The sequence below is a fragment of the Triticum urartu genome, chromosome 2 (genome assembly GCF_003073215.2).
Source record: "Triticum urartu cultivar G1812 chromosome 2, Tu2.1, whole genome shotgun sequence".
In the NCBI taxonomy this organism is placed as follows: domain Eukaryota; kingdom Viridiplantae; phylum Streptophyta; class Magnoliopsida; order Poales; family Poaceae; genus Triticum; species Triticum urartu.
In genome coordinates this window covers 134,989,745-135,005,357 of record NC_053023.1, presented here as the reverse complement: position 1 = coordinate 135,005,357, position 15,613 = coordinate 134,989,745, and positions in this window count along the sequence as shown.

Genomic DNA, 15,613 nt, shown 5'->3' with positions numbered 1-15,613 from the left:
TTTCTTTGAAAAACTCCTTTCAAACACTCCTTTATGCTTTGCAGAATAATTCTACATTATTTCCGATCAACAATATGTCATTCACATATACTTATCAGAAATGTTGTAGTGCTCCCACTCACTTTCTTGTAAATACAGGCTTCACCGCAAGTCTGTATAAAACTATATGCTTTGATCAACTCATCAAAGTGTATATTCCAACTCCGAGATGCTTGCACCAGTCTACAGAAGGATCGCTGGAGCTTGCACATTTTGTTAGCACCTTTCGGATTGACAAAACCTTCTAGTTGCATCGTATACAACTCTTCTTTAATAAATCCATTAAGGAATTCAGTTTTGTTTATCCATTTGCCAGATTTCATAAAATGCGGCAATTGCTAACATGATTCGGACAGACTTAAGCATATATACGAGTGAGAAAATCTCATAGTAGTCAACACCTTGAACTTGTCGAAAACCTTTTGCGACAATTCTAGCTTTGTAGATAATAACACTACTATCAGCGTCCGTCTTCCTCTTGAAGATCCATTTATTTTTATGGCTTGCCGATCATCGGGCAAATCCATCAAAGTCCATACTTTGTTCTCATACATGGATCATATCTCAAATTCCATGGCCTCAAACCATTTCGCGGAATCTGGGCTCATCATCGCTTCCTCATAGTTCGCAAGTTCATCATGGTCTAGTAACATGACTTCCAGAACAGGATTACCGTACCACTCTGATGCGGATCTTACTCTGGTTTACCTACGAGATTCGGTAGTAACTTGATCTGAAGTTACATGATCATCATCATTAGCTTCCTCACTAATTGGTGTAGTAGTCACAAGAACAGATTTCTGTGATGAACTACTTTCCAATAAGGGAGAAGGTACAATTACCTTATCAAGTTTTCTACTTTCCTCCCACTCACTTCTTTTGAGAGAAACTCCTTCTCTAGTAAGTTTCCGAATTTAGTAACAAAAGTCTTGCCTTCGGATCTGTGATAGAAGGTGTATCCAATAGTTTCCTTTGGATATCCTATGAAGATTTACTTCTCCGATTTGGGTTCGAGCTTATAATGTTGAAACTTTTTCACATAAGCATCGCAGTCCCAAACTTTAAGAAACAACATCTTAGGTTTCTTGCCAAACCATAGTTCATATGGTGTCGTCTCAACGGATTTAGATGGTGCCCTATTTAACGTGAGTGAATGCAGCTGTCTCTAATGCATAACCCCAAAACGATAGTGGTAGATCGGTAAGAGACATCATAGATCGCACCATATCTAATAAAGTACGGTTATGACGTTCGGACACACCATTACATTGTGGTGTTCCAGGTGGCGTGAGTAGTGAAACTATTTCACATTGTTTTTAACTGAAAGCCAAACTCGTAACTCAAATACTCTTCTCTACGATCAGATCGTAGAAACTTTATTTTCTTGTTATGATGATTTTTCACTTCACTCTGAAATTCTTTGAACTTTTCAAATGTTTCAGACTTATGTTTCATCAAGTAGATATACTCATATCTGCTCAAATCATCTGTGAAGATCAGAAAATAATGATACCTGTCGCGAGCCTCAATATTCATCGGACCACATACATCAGTATGTATGATTTCCAACAAATCTGTTGCTCGCTCCATTGTTCCGAAGAACGGAGTCTTAGTCATCTTGCCCATGAGGCATGGTTCGCAAGCATCAAGTGATTCCAAAAGCCCATCAGCATGGAGTTTCTTCATGCGCTTTACACCAATATGACCTAAACGGCAGTGTCACAAATAAGTTGCACTATCATTATTAACTTTGCATCTTTTGGTTTCAATATTATGATTATGTGTATCACTACGATCGAGATCCAACGAACTATTTTCATTGGGTGTGTAACCATATAAGGTTTTATTCATGTAAACAGAACAACAATTTATTCTCTTACTTAAATGAATGACCGTATTACAATAAACATGATCAAATCATATTCATGCTGAACGCAAACACCAAATAACACTTATTTAGGTTCAACACTAATCCCGAAATTATAGGGAGTGTGCGATGATGATCATATCAATCTTGGAACCACTTCCAACACACATCATCACTTCACCCTTAACTAGTATCTGTTTATTCTGCAACTCCTGTTTCGAGTTACTAATCTTAGAAACTGAACTAGTATCAAATACTGAGGGGTTGCTATAAACACTAGTAAATTACACATCAATAACATGTATATCAAATATACTTATGTTCACTTTGCCATCCTTCTTATCTGCCAATCACTTGGGGTAGTTCCGCTTCCAGTGACCAGTCCCTTTGCAGTAGAAACACTTAGTCTCAGGCTTAGGACCAGACTTGGGCTTCTTCACTTGAGCAGCAACTTGCTTGCTGTTCTTCTTGAAGTTCCCCTTCTTCCCTCTGCCCTTTTCTTGAAACTAGTGGTCTTGTCTACCATCAACACTTGATGTTTTTCTCGATTTCTACCTTCGTCAATTTCCGCATTACGAAGAGCTTGGGAATCGTTTCCGTTATCCCTTGCATATCATAGTTCATCACGAAGTTCTACTAACTTGGTGATGGTGTCTAGAGAATTCTGTCAATATTATCTTATCTGGAAGATTAACTCCCACTTGATTCAAGCGATTGTAGTACTCAGACAATCTGAGCACATGCTCACTAGTTGAGCGATTCTCCTCCATCTTTTAGCTATAGAACTTGTTGGAGACTTCATATCTCTCAACTCGGGTATTTACATGAAATATTAACTTCAACTCCTGGAACATCTCATATGCTCCATGACGTTCAAAAACGTCTTTGAAGTCCCGATTCTAAGCCATTAAGCATGGTGCACTAAACTATCAAGTAGTCATCATATTGAGCTAGCCAAACGTTCATAATGTCTGCATATGCTCCTGCAATAGGTCTGTCACCTAGCGGTGCATCAAGGACATAATTCTTCTGTGCAGCAATGAGGATAAACCTCAGATCACGGATCCAATCCGCATCATTGCTACTAACATCTTTCAACACAATTTTCTCTAGGAACATATCAAAATAAACACAGGAAAGCAACAACGCGAGCATTGATCTACAACATAATTTGCAAAATACTACCAGGACTAAGTTCATGATAAATTTAAGTTCAATTGATCACATTACTTAAGAACTCCCACTTAGATAGACATCTCTCTAATCCGCTAAGTGATTACGTGATCCAAATCAACTAAACCATGTCCGATCATCACGTGAGATGGAGTAGTTTCATTGGTGAACATCGCTATGTTGATCATATCTACTATATGATTCACGCTCGACCTTTCGGTCTCCGTGTTCCGAGGCCATATCTGTATATGCTTGGCTCGTCAAGTATAACCTGAGTATTCCGCGTGTGCAACTGTTTTGCACCCGTTGTATTTGAACGTAGAGCCTATCACACCTGATCATCACGTGGTGTCTCAGCACAAAGAACTTTCGCAACGGTGCATACTCAGGGAGAACACTTCTTGATAATTTAGTGAGAGACCATCTCATAATGCTACCGTCAAGCAAAGCAAGATAAGATGCATAAAAGATAAACATCACATGCAATCAATATAAGTGATATGATATGGCCATCATCATCTTGTGCCTGTGATCTCCATCTCCGAAGCACCGTCATGATCACCATCGTCACCGGCGCGACACCTTGATCTCCATCGTAGCATCGTTGTCGTCTCGCCAATCTTATGCTTCCACGACTATCACTACCGCTTAGTAATAAAGTAAAGCATTACATCGCGATTGCATTGCATACAATAAAGCGACAACCATATGGCTCCTGCCAGTTGCCGATAACTCGGTTACAAAACATGATCATCTCATACAATAAAATTTAGCATCATGTCTTGGCCATATCACATCACAACATGCCCTGCAAAAACAAGTTAGACGCTCTCTACTTTGTTGTTGCAAGTTTTACGTGGCTGCTACGGGCTTAAGTAAGAACCAATCTTACCTACGCATCAAAACCACAACGATAGTTTGTCAAGTTGGTGCTGTTTTAACCTTCGCAAGGACCGGGCGTAGCCACACTTGGTTCAACTAAAGTTGGAGAAACTGTCACCCACAAGCCACCTCTGTGCAAAGCACGTCGGGAGAACCGGTCTCGCGTAAGCGTACGCGTAATGTCGGTCTGGGCCGCTTCATCCAACAATACCGCCGAACCAAAGTATGACATGCTGGTAAGCAGTATGACTTATATCTCCCACAACTCACTTGTGTTCTACTCGTGCATATAACATCAACATATAAAACCTAGGCTCGGATGCCACTGTTGGGTTTCGTAGTAATTTCAAAAAATTTCCTACGCACACGCAAGATCATGGTGATGCATAGCAACGAGAGGGGGAGTATGATCTACATACCTAGTAGATCGACAACGGAAGCGTTTGGTTGATGTAGTCGTACGTCTCCACGATCTAACCGATCAAGCACCGAAACTACGGCACCTCCGAGTTCTAGCACATGTTCAGCTCGATGACGATCCCCGGACTCCGATCCAGCAAAGTGTCGAGGAAGAGTTTTGTCAGCACGACGGCGCGTGGTGACGATCTTGATGTACTACTGCTACAGGGCTTCGCCTAAGCACCACTACAATATTATCGAGGACTACGGTGGCTGGGGGCGCCGCACACGGCTAAGAACAAGATCACGTGGATCAACTTGTGTCTTTGGGGTGCCCCTTGCCTCAGTATATAAAGGATGGAGGAGGAGGAGGCCGGCCAAGGTTGGTGCGGCCAGGATGTGGAGTCCTACTAGGACTCCAAGTCCTAGTAGGAGTCCACCAAGAGGGGAGGAAGGGAGAAGGAAGTGGAGGAGAAGGAGAGGTGGCCGGCCCCCTTTTCCCTAGTCCAATTCGGACTAGAGGGGAGGGGGGGCGCAGCAGCCCCTTGGCCCTTTCTCCTCTTCCCACTAAAGCCCATCAAGGGAAAAGGGATATCCCGTAACTACCCGGTACTCCGAAAAATACCCGAATCACTCGGAACCTTTCCGATGTCCGAATATAGTCGTCCAATATATCGATCTTTACGTCTCGACCATTTCGAGACTCCTCGTCATGTCCCCGATCTCATCCGGGACTCCGAACTCCTTCGGTACATCAAAACTCATAAACTCATAATATATAACTGTCATCGAAACCTTAAGCGTGCGGACCCTACGGGTTCGAGAACAATGTAGACATGACCGAGACACGTCTCCGGTCAATAACCAATAGCGGGACCTGGATGCCCATATTGGCTCGTACATATTCTATGAAGATCTTTATCGGTCAGACCGCATAACAACATACGTTGTTCCCTTTGTCATCGGTATGTTACTTGCCCGAGATTCGATCATCGGTATTTCAATACCTAGTTCAATCTCGTTACCGGCAAGTCTCTTTACTCGTTCTGTAATACATCATCTCACAACTAACTCATTAGTTGCAATGCTTGCAAGGCTTATGTGATGTGCATTACCGAGAGGGCCCAGAGATACCTCTCTGACAATCGGAGTGACAAATCATAATCTCGAAATACGCCAACCCAACATGTACCTTTGGAGACACCTGTAGAGCTCCTTTATAATCACCCAGTTACGTTGTGACGTTTGGTAGCACACAAAGTGTTCCTCCGGCAAACGGGAGTTGCATAATCTCATAGTCATAGGAACATGTATAAGTCATGAAGAAAGCAATAGCAACATACTAAATGATCGGGTGCTAAGCTAATGGAATGGGTCTTGTCAATCACATCATTCTCCTAATGATGTGATCCCATTAATCAAATAACAACTCTTTTTTTATGGTTAGGAAACATAACCATCTTCGATTAACGAGCTAGTCAAGTAGAGGCATACTAGTGACACTTTGTTTGTCTATGTATTCACACAAGTATTATGTTTCTGGTTAATACAATTCTAGCATGAATAATAAACATTTATCATGATATAAGGAAATAAATAATAACTTTATGATTGCCTCTAGGGCATATTTCCTTCATAAACTTCATTGAGAACCAACAAACTCTTATCTCAGTCATTGAGGCAATTGCAATTTATCATAACATAGGAAAGAGTCAATATAAGAGCTTTTCAGCAAGTCCACATACTCAACCATCTTTTAGTCTTTCACAATTTCTAACACTCACGCAATATTTATGGGTATGAAGTTTTAATCGGACACAGAGAAAGATAGGGGCTTATAGTTTTGCCTCCCAATGTTTTACCTCAAGGGTAATGTCAACAATAATAGTTCATGAAGACTCACATCCAATTAGCTATATATATCAGGATCTTTCCAACACGTTGTGCTTGCCAAAGGATAAATTGTAAAAAGGAAAGGTGAAGATCACCATGACTCTTATGTAAGGTAGAAGATAAAAGTAAAAGATAGGCCCTTCGCAGAGGGAAGCAGAGGTTGTCATGCGCTTTTATGGTTGGATGCACAAAATCGTAATGCAAAAGAACGTCACTTTATATTGACACTTGTGATATGGACCTTTATTATGCAGTCCATCGCTTTTATTTATTCTATATCACAAGATCGTATAAAGCTTATTTTCTCCACACTAATAAGTCATACATATTTAGAGAGAAATTTTTATTGCTTGCACCGATGACAACTTACTTGAAGGATCTTACTCAGTCCATAGGTATGTATGGTGGACTCTCATGGCAAAAACAGGTTTAGGGATATTTGGAAGCACAAGTAGTATCTCGACTTGGTGCAAAGAAATTGGCTAGCATGAGAGGGAAAGGCAAGCTCAACATGTTGGATGATTCATGACAATATAATTTATCTCAGATGAAATAAAACATAACCCATTACATTGTCTTCCTTGTCCAACGTCAACTCTTTAGCATATCATACTTTAATGAGTGCTCACAATCATACAAGATGTCCAAGATAGTATATTTGTATGTGAACCTCTCTTTCTTTATTACTTCCTATTAATTGCAACGATGACCAAAACTATGTTTTTCAACTCTCAACAACTTTTATTCATCATACTCTTTATATGTGAGCTCATTACTCTCCATAAGATCCATATGATCTCTTTATTTCTTTTTATTCTTTCTCTTTTATTTTATTCCCTCAAGATCATAGCAAAATAATCAAGCCCTTGACACAAACTCGATTACATAGAAGGATCATAAAGCAAAACTCACAACTAGATCATACTAAAACTTTATTCTACTAGATCAAGATATTTTCAAAGGGATCGAACTAAGAAAAACGGTAAAGATAAAAGTGATGGTGATACGATACTGGGGCACTCCCCCAAGCTTGGCAGTTGCCAAGGGAAGTGCCCATACCAGATACTCAGTTCTTCTTTGTTGGTGAAGAAGGTGATGGTTTGGTTGATGGCGTAGGCTTCTTTCTTAATTTGCGCTTGAGGACAGAATTTTGATCCCTTAGGTCATCGATCTCCTGCTCAAGGCTTAATATCTTCTTGCATAATTCCTATTTGTTTTCCTGCAAGAGGCGAAAAGGGATAAACTCGATCTTAGGTTTCTTTGCTCTATCAGGGAGGCTTGACTTTTTGAACTCCACATGCATGTCTCTAGGTTGAGGTAATGGGACTTCATCTTCATCTGAGCTCGTCACCTCCTTTCCCTTGGGTTCATAGTCCTCTTCTTCTTCCGTAGTCCAACCACAATGCTCCACGTCCCCATAGACCTTAGGATCTGCAAGGTAATCAGCCACATAGCTTTCTCCTTCCGAATCCTGGGACGACATATTGCTCTAATCTGCAGCAGGAATAGCTCGAAACAAAGACAGAGGATATTTGCATGATACAGTGGTCAAAACCTTCGGAAGATTATATAATGAGTTTTTACCGACCAAAAGAAGTATCGTGCAAGAAAACGGAGTCCGGAGAGCGCATGAGGTGCCCACGAGGCAGGGGACGCGCCCAGGGGTAGGGCGCGCCTCCCACCCTCGTGGAGGCCTCATGTCCTTCCCGGACTGCTTCTTATTTTCCTATTTTTCTAAATATTCCAAAACAGAGAAAAATTGCCATTAGAACTGTTTTGGAGTCGGTTTACTTACCGTACCACATACCTATTCCTTTTCGGGGTCTGAAACGTTCTGGAAAGTGTCCCTTATGTATTCCTCAGGGGTTACGGTTTCGATAATATTAGTTTCAACATTTATGGGATTACCTGAGATATAATGTTTGATTCTTTGACCGTTTACCACCCTCGGATTTGTGCCTTCGAAGTTGTTGATTTTTATGGCACCGGAACGATAGATCTCCTCGATGATGTAAGGGCCTTCCCATTTGGAGAGAAGTTTTCCTGCAAAAAATCTTAAACGAGAGTTGTATAGCAATACATAATCACCTACATTAAACTCACGCTTTTGTATCCTTTTGTCATGCCATCTTTTAACTTTTTCTTTAAACGGTTTGGCATTCTCATAGGCTTGGGTTCTCCACTCATCAAGTGAGCTAATGTCAAATAACCTCTTCTCACCGGCAAGTTTGACATCATAATTGAGCTCTTTAATGGCCCAATATGCCTTATGTTCTAGCTCAAGAGGTAAATGACATGCTTTACCATAAACAATTTTATAAGGAGACATACCAATAGGATTTTTTATATGCAGTTTTATAGGCCCGTAATGCATCATCAAGTTTATTGGACCAATTCTTTCTAGATCTATTAATAGTCTTTTGCAAAATTAATTTGAGCTCTCTGTTACTCAATTCTACTTGACCACTAGACTGTGGGTGATAAGGAGATGCAATTCTATGATTAACATCATACTTCGCAAGCATTTTACGGAAGGCACCATGAATAAAATGTGAACCACCATCAGTCATTAAATATCTAGGGACTCCAAACCTCGGGAAAATAAATTCTTTAAGCATCTTAATAGAGGTGTTATGATTAGCACTACTAATTGGAATAGCTTCTACCCACTTAGTAACGTAATCAACAGCAACTAAAATATGTGTATACCCATTAGAGGAAGGAAAAGGTCCCATATAATCAAAGCCCCAAACATCAAATGGTTCAATAACAAGTGAATAATTCATAGGCATTTCTTGACGTCTACTAATATTACCAATTCTTTGACATTCATCACAAGACAAGACAAACTTACGGGCATCCTTGAAGAGGGTAGGCCAATAAAAACCGGATTGCAATACCTTGTGTGCAGTTCTATCTCCAGCATGGTGCCCTCCATAGGATTCGGAGTGACACTTGCGTAGGATCTGTTCCTGTTCATGCTCAGGTACACAACGTCTAATATCACCATCTACTCCTTCTTTATAAAGATGTGGGTCATCCCAAAAGTAATGCCTTAAATCATAAAAGAACTTTTTCTTTTGCTGGTATGTGAAACTAGGTGGTATAAATTTAGCAACAATATAATTAGCATAATCAACATACCATGGAGCAGTACGAGAAGCATTTATGACATTTAATTGTTCATCAGGAAAGCTATCATCAATAGGTAGTGGGTCATCAAGAACATTTTCTAACCTAGACAAGTTGTCTGCAACGGGGTTCTCAGCTCCCTTTCTATCAATAATATGCAAATCAAATTCTTGTAGCAGGAGAACCCATCTAATAAGTCTAGGTTTAGCATCTTTCTTTTCCATAAGGTATTTAATAGCAGCATGATCAGTGTGAATAGTTATGTTAGAATCAACAATATAAGGTCTGAACTTATCACAAGCAAAAACAACTGCTAAAAATTCGTTTTCAGTAGTAGCATAATTTCTCTGGGCACTATCTAGAGTTTTACTAGCATATTGAATAACATTTAATTTCTTATCAACTCTTTGCCCTAGAACAGCACCTACAGCATAATCACTAGCATGACACATAATTTCAAAGGGTAAATTCCAATCAGGTGGCTGAACAATAGGTGCAGAAATCAATGCTTTCTTAAGTGTTTCAAATGCTTCTACGCAATCATCATCAAAGACAAAAGGAATATCTTTTTGTAATAGATTAGTCAGAGGCCGAGAAATTTTTGAGAAGTCCTTAATGAACCACCTATAAAAACCGGCATGACCTAGAAAATTTCTTATACCTTTGATGTCCTTGGGACACGGCATCTTCTCAATAGCATCAACTTTAGCTTTGTCAACTTCAATACCTCTTTCAGAAATTTTATGCCCCAATACAATACCTTCATTAACCATAAAGTGGCACTTCTCCCAATTCAAGACAGGATTAGTTTCTTCACATCTCTGCAAAACTCGATCAAGGTTGCTCAAACAATCCTCAAAAGAGGATCCATAAACTGAGAAATCATCCATGAAAACCTCGCAAATATTTTCACAAAAGTCAGAGAATATAGCCATCATGCATCTTTGAAAGGTAGCAGGTGCATTACATAAACCAAAAGGCATACGTCTATAAGCAAAAGTACCAAAAAGGCAAGTAAAAGTGGTCTTTGCTTGATCATCAGCTGACACAGGTATTTGAGAAAAACCGGAGTAACCATCTAGAAAGCAAAAATGTGTATGTTTGGATAATCTTTCTAGCATTTGATAAATAAAAGGTAAGGGGTAATGATCTTTTTTAGTAGCCTTGTTTAATTTGCGGAAATCACTTACCATCCTATAACCTGTAATAATTCTTTGCGGAATCAATTCATCTTTATCATTAGGAACAACAGTAATACCTCCCTTCTTAGGGACACAATGGACAGGACTTACCCACTGACTATCAGCAACGGGATAAATTATACATGCCTCAAGGAGCTTTAGTATTTCTTTTCTTACCACTTCTTTCATCTTAGGATTCAGCCGTCCTTGGTGATCAATAACTGGTTTGGCGTATTTCTCTAAGTTTATTTTGTGTTGACATAGAGTGGGACTAATGCCCTTAAGATCATTAAGAGTATATCCAATAGCAGCACGGTGCTTCTTCAGAGTTTTCAATAATTTTTCTTCTTCATGCTCTGAAAGGTTAGCACTAATAATAACAGGATATATCTTCTTTTCATCAAGATAAGCATATTTAACAGTATCAGGTAATGGTTTAAGCTCAAACACGGGATCACCCTTGGGTGGAGGAGGATCCCAACAGGCAAATTGTGTTTCAGAATGGGTCCTTGTTTAAAGAATACTTCATCTATTTCCCTTCTTTTATTCATAAACATATCATTTGCATGGTCTAGCAAATATTGTTCTAAAGGATTAGTAGGAGGCACATCAATAGAAGCAAGACCAATAATTTCATCTTTACTAGGCAATTCTTCATACGGGGTTGTCTACGAAATTTAGAAAAATTAAACTCATGAGACATATCACCCAAACCAATAGTAACAACATCCTTTTCGCAATCTATCCTAGCATTAACAGTATTTAAGAAGGGTCTACCAAATATAATGGGACAAAAGCTATCTTGTGGGGAACCAAGAACAAGAAAATTAGCAGGATATTTAACCTTCCCACACAAGACTTCAACATCTCTAACAATCCCAATTGGTGAAGTAGTATCTCTATTAGCAAGCTTAATGGTAACATCGATATCTTCTATCTGAGCTAGTGCAATATCATGCATAATTTCTTTGTATAAGGAAATAGGTATTGCACTAGCACTAGCACCCATATCACACAAGCCATGATAACAATGATCTCCTATTTTAACAGAAATAATAGGCATGCCTACCACAGGTCTATGTTTATCTTTAGCACCAGGTTTAGCAATTCTAGCAGTCTCATCACAAAAGTATATAACATGCCCATCAATATTATCAGCCAAGAGATCTTTAACAATAGCAATATTAGGTTCAACTTTAACTTGCTCAGGGGGTGTATAAGTTCTAATATTACTTTTACGAACCACAGTTGAAGCCTTAGCATGATCCTTTATTCTAACAGGAAAAGGTGGTTTCTCAACATAAGAAGTGGGAACAACAGGATCATCATAAGTGATAGTTTTTTCTTAAACTTTAATAGGTGCAACTACTTTTGTTTCAATGATAGGATTATATTTAAACCACTTCTCCTTAGGGAGATCAACATGAGTAGCAAAGGATTCACAGAAAGAAGCTACTATCTCAGAGTCAAGTCCATATTTAGTGCTAAATTTACGGAAAACATCGGTATCCATGAAAGATTTAACACAATCAAACTTAGGTGTTATACCTGACTCCTTACCTTCGTCGAGATCCCAATCTTCAGAGTTGCGTTTAATTCTCTCCAATAAATTCCATTTGAATTCAATAGTCTTCATCATAAAGGAACCAGTACAAGAAGTATCGAGCATGGAGCGATTGTTGTTAGAAAGTCGAGCATAAAAGTTTTGAATAATCATTTCTCTTGAGAGCTCATGATTGGGGCATGAATATAACATTGACTTAAGCCTCTCCCAAGCTTGAGCGATGATTTATCCTTCGCGAGGCCAAAAATTATATATATAATTACGATCATGATGAACAAGTGCTACGTCTTGAGCTTGCGTTGGTTTTCCCCGAAGAGGAAGGGATGATGCAGCAGAGTAGCGTAAGTATTTCCCTCAATTTTTGAGAACCAAGGTATCAATCCAGTAGGAGGCCACGCTCAAGTCCCTCGTACCTGCACAAAACGATAGCTACTCGCAACCAACACGATTAGGGGTTGTCAATCCCTTCACGGTCACTTATGAGAGTGAGATCTGATAGATATAATATTTTTGGTATAAAGATGCAAAGTAAAAAGTAAAGGCAAAGTAAAAGGAAAAACAAGATTAAAGTGATGGAGATTGATATGATGAGAATAGACCCGGGGGCCATAGGTTTCACTAGTGGCTTCTCTCAAGAGCATAAGTATTCTACGGTGGGTGAACAAATTATTGTTGAGCAATTGACAGAATTGAGCATAGTTATGAGAATATCTAGGCATGATCATGTATATAGGCATCAGGTCCGTGACAAGTAGACCGAAATGGTTCTGCATCTACTACTATTACTCCACTCATCGACCGCTATCCAGCATGCATCTAGAGTATTAAGTTAAAAATAGAGTAATGCTTTAAGCAAGATGACATGATGTAGAGAGATAAATTCACGCAAAATATAATAAACTCCATCTTGTTATCCTCGATGGCAACGATGCAATACGTGCCTTACTGCCCCTTCTATCACTGGGAAATGACACCGCAAGATCGAACCCAAAGCTAAGCACTTCTCCCATGGCAAGAACTACCAATCTAGTTGGCCAAACCAAACGGATAATTCGAAGAGACATGCAAAGATAACCAATCATACATAAAAGAATTCAGAGAAGATTCAATTATTATTCATAGATAGACTTGATCATAAACCCACAATTCATCGGTCTCAACAAACACACCGCAAAAAGAAGATTACATCAAATAGACCTCCACAAGAGAGGGGGAGAACTTTGTATTGAGATTCAAAGAGAGAGAAGAAGCCATCTAGCTACTAACTATGGACCCGAAGGTCTGAGGTAAACTACTCACACTTCATCGGAGAGGCTATGATGATGTACAAGCCCTCCGTGATGACGGCCCTCTTCCGGCAGAGCTCCGGAACAGGCCCCAAGATGGGATCTCGTGGATACAGAAAGTTGCGGCGGTGGAATTAGGTTTTTCGATCCTCTTCTGATCATTTGAGGGTACGTGTGTATATATAGGAGGAAGGAGTACGTCGGTGGAGCACTGAGGGGCCCACGAGGCAGGGGGCGCGCCCTAGGGGGGCGCGCCCCCCACCCTCATGACTGCCTCTTTTGTTCCTTGGCGTAGGGTCCAAGTCTCCTGGATCACGTTCGGTGAGAAAATCACGTTCCCAAAGGTTTTATTCCGTTTGGACTCCGTTTGATATTCTGTTTCTCCGAAACACTGAAATAGGCAAAAAAACAGCAATTCTGGGCTGGGCCTCCGGTTAATAGGTTAGTCCCAAAAATAATATAAAAGTGGAAAATAAAGCCCAATATAGTCCAAAACAGTAGATTATATAGCATGGAGCAATCAAAAATTATAGATACGTTGGAGACGTATCAGGCATCCCCAAGCTTAATTCTTGCTCGTCCTCGAGTAGGTAAATGATAGAAAGAGAATTTTTGATGCGGGGTGCTACTTGGCATAATTTCAATGCAAATCTTCTTAATTGTGATCTGAATATTCAGATTCGAAAGATTCAAGACAAAAGTTTATATTGACATAAAAAATAATAATACTTCAAGCATACTAACAAAGCAATTATGTCTTCTCAAAATAACATGGCCAAAGAAAGTTATCCCTACAAAATCATATAGTCTGGCTATGCTCTATCTTCACCACACAAAGTATTTAAATCATGCACAACCCCAATGACAAGCCAAGCAATTGTTTCATACTCTAACTTTTTCAAAAAAAATTCAATCTTCACGCAATACATGAGCGTGAGCCATGGATATAGCACTATAGGTGGAATAGAATGGTGGTTGTGGAGAAGACAAAAAGGAGGGGAAGATATTCTCACATCAACTAGGCGTATCAACAGGCTATGGAGATGCCCATCAATAGATATCAATGTGAGTGAGTAGGGATTACCATGCAACGGATGCACTAGAGCTATAAGTATATGAAAGCTCATAAAAAGAAACTAAGTGGGTGTGCATCCAACTTGCTTGCTCACGAAGACCTAGGGCATTTTGAGGAAGCCCATCATTGGAATATACAAGCCAAGTTCTATAATGTAAAATTCCCACTAGTATATGAAAGTGATAACATGAGAGACTCTCAACTATGAAGATCATGGTGCTACTTTGAAGCACAAGTGTGGTAAAAGGATAGTAACATTGTCCCTTCTCTTTTTTTCTCTCATTTTTTTATTTGGGCCTTTTTTCCTTTTTTTATGGCCTCTTTTGTTTCTCTTTTTATTTGGGCTTCTTTGGCCTCTTTTATTTATTTTTTGTCCGGAGTCTCATCCCGACTTGTGGGGAAATCATAGTCTCCATCATTCTTTCCTCACTGGGACAATGCTCTAATAATGATGATCATCACACTTTTATTTTTCTTACAACTCAATACTTAGAACAAAATATGACTCTATATGAATGCCTCTGGCGGTGTACCGGGATATGCAATATGACAATGATGGAGTGTGTCATAATAAACGGAATGGTGGAAAGTTGCATGGCAATATATCTCGGAATGGCTATGGAAATGCCATAATAGGTAGGTATGGTGGCTGTTTTGAGGAAGGTATATGGTAGGTGTATGATACCGGCGAAAAGTGCGCGGTATTAGAGAGGCTAGCAAAGGTGGAAGGGTGAGAGTGCGTATAATCCATGGACTCAACATTAGTCATAAAGAACTCATATACTTATTGCAAAAATCTAGAAGTTATCAAAGCAAAGTATTACGCGCATGCTCCTAGGGGGATAGATTGGTAGGAAAAGACCATCGCCCGTCCCCGACTGCCACTCATAAGGAAGACAATCAATAAATAAATCATGCTCCGACTTCATCACATAACGGTTCACCATACGTGCATGCTACGGGAATCACAAACTTTAACACAAGTATTCTTTAAATTCACACCTACTCAACTCGCATGACTTTTAATACTATCACCTCCATATCTCAAAACAATTATCATGTTTCAATCTTTTCTTAGTATTCAACACACTCAAAAGAAAGTTTCACAAATCTTGAATATCA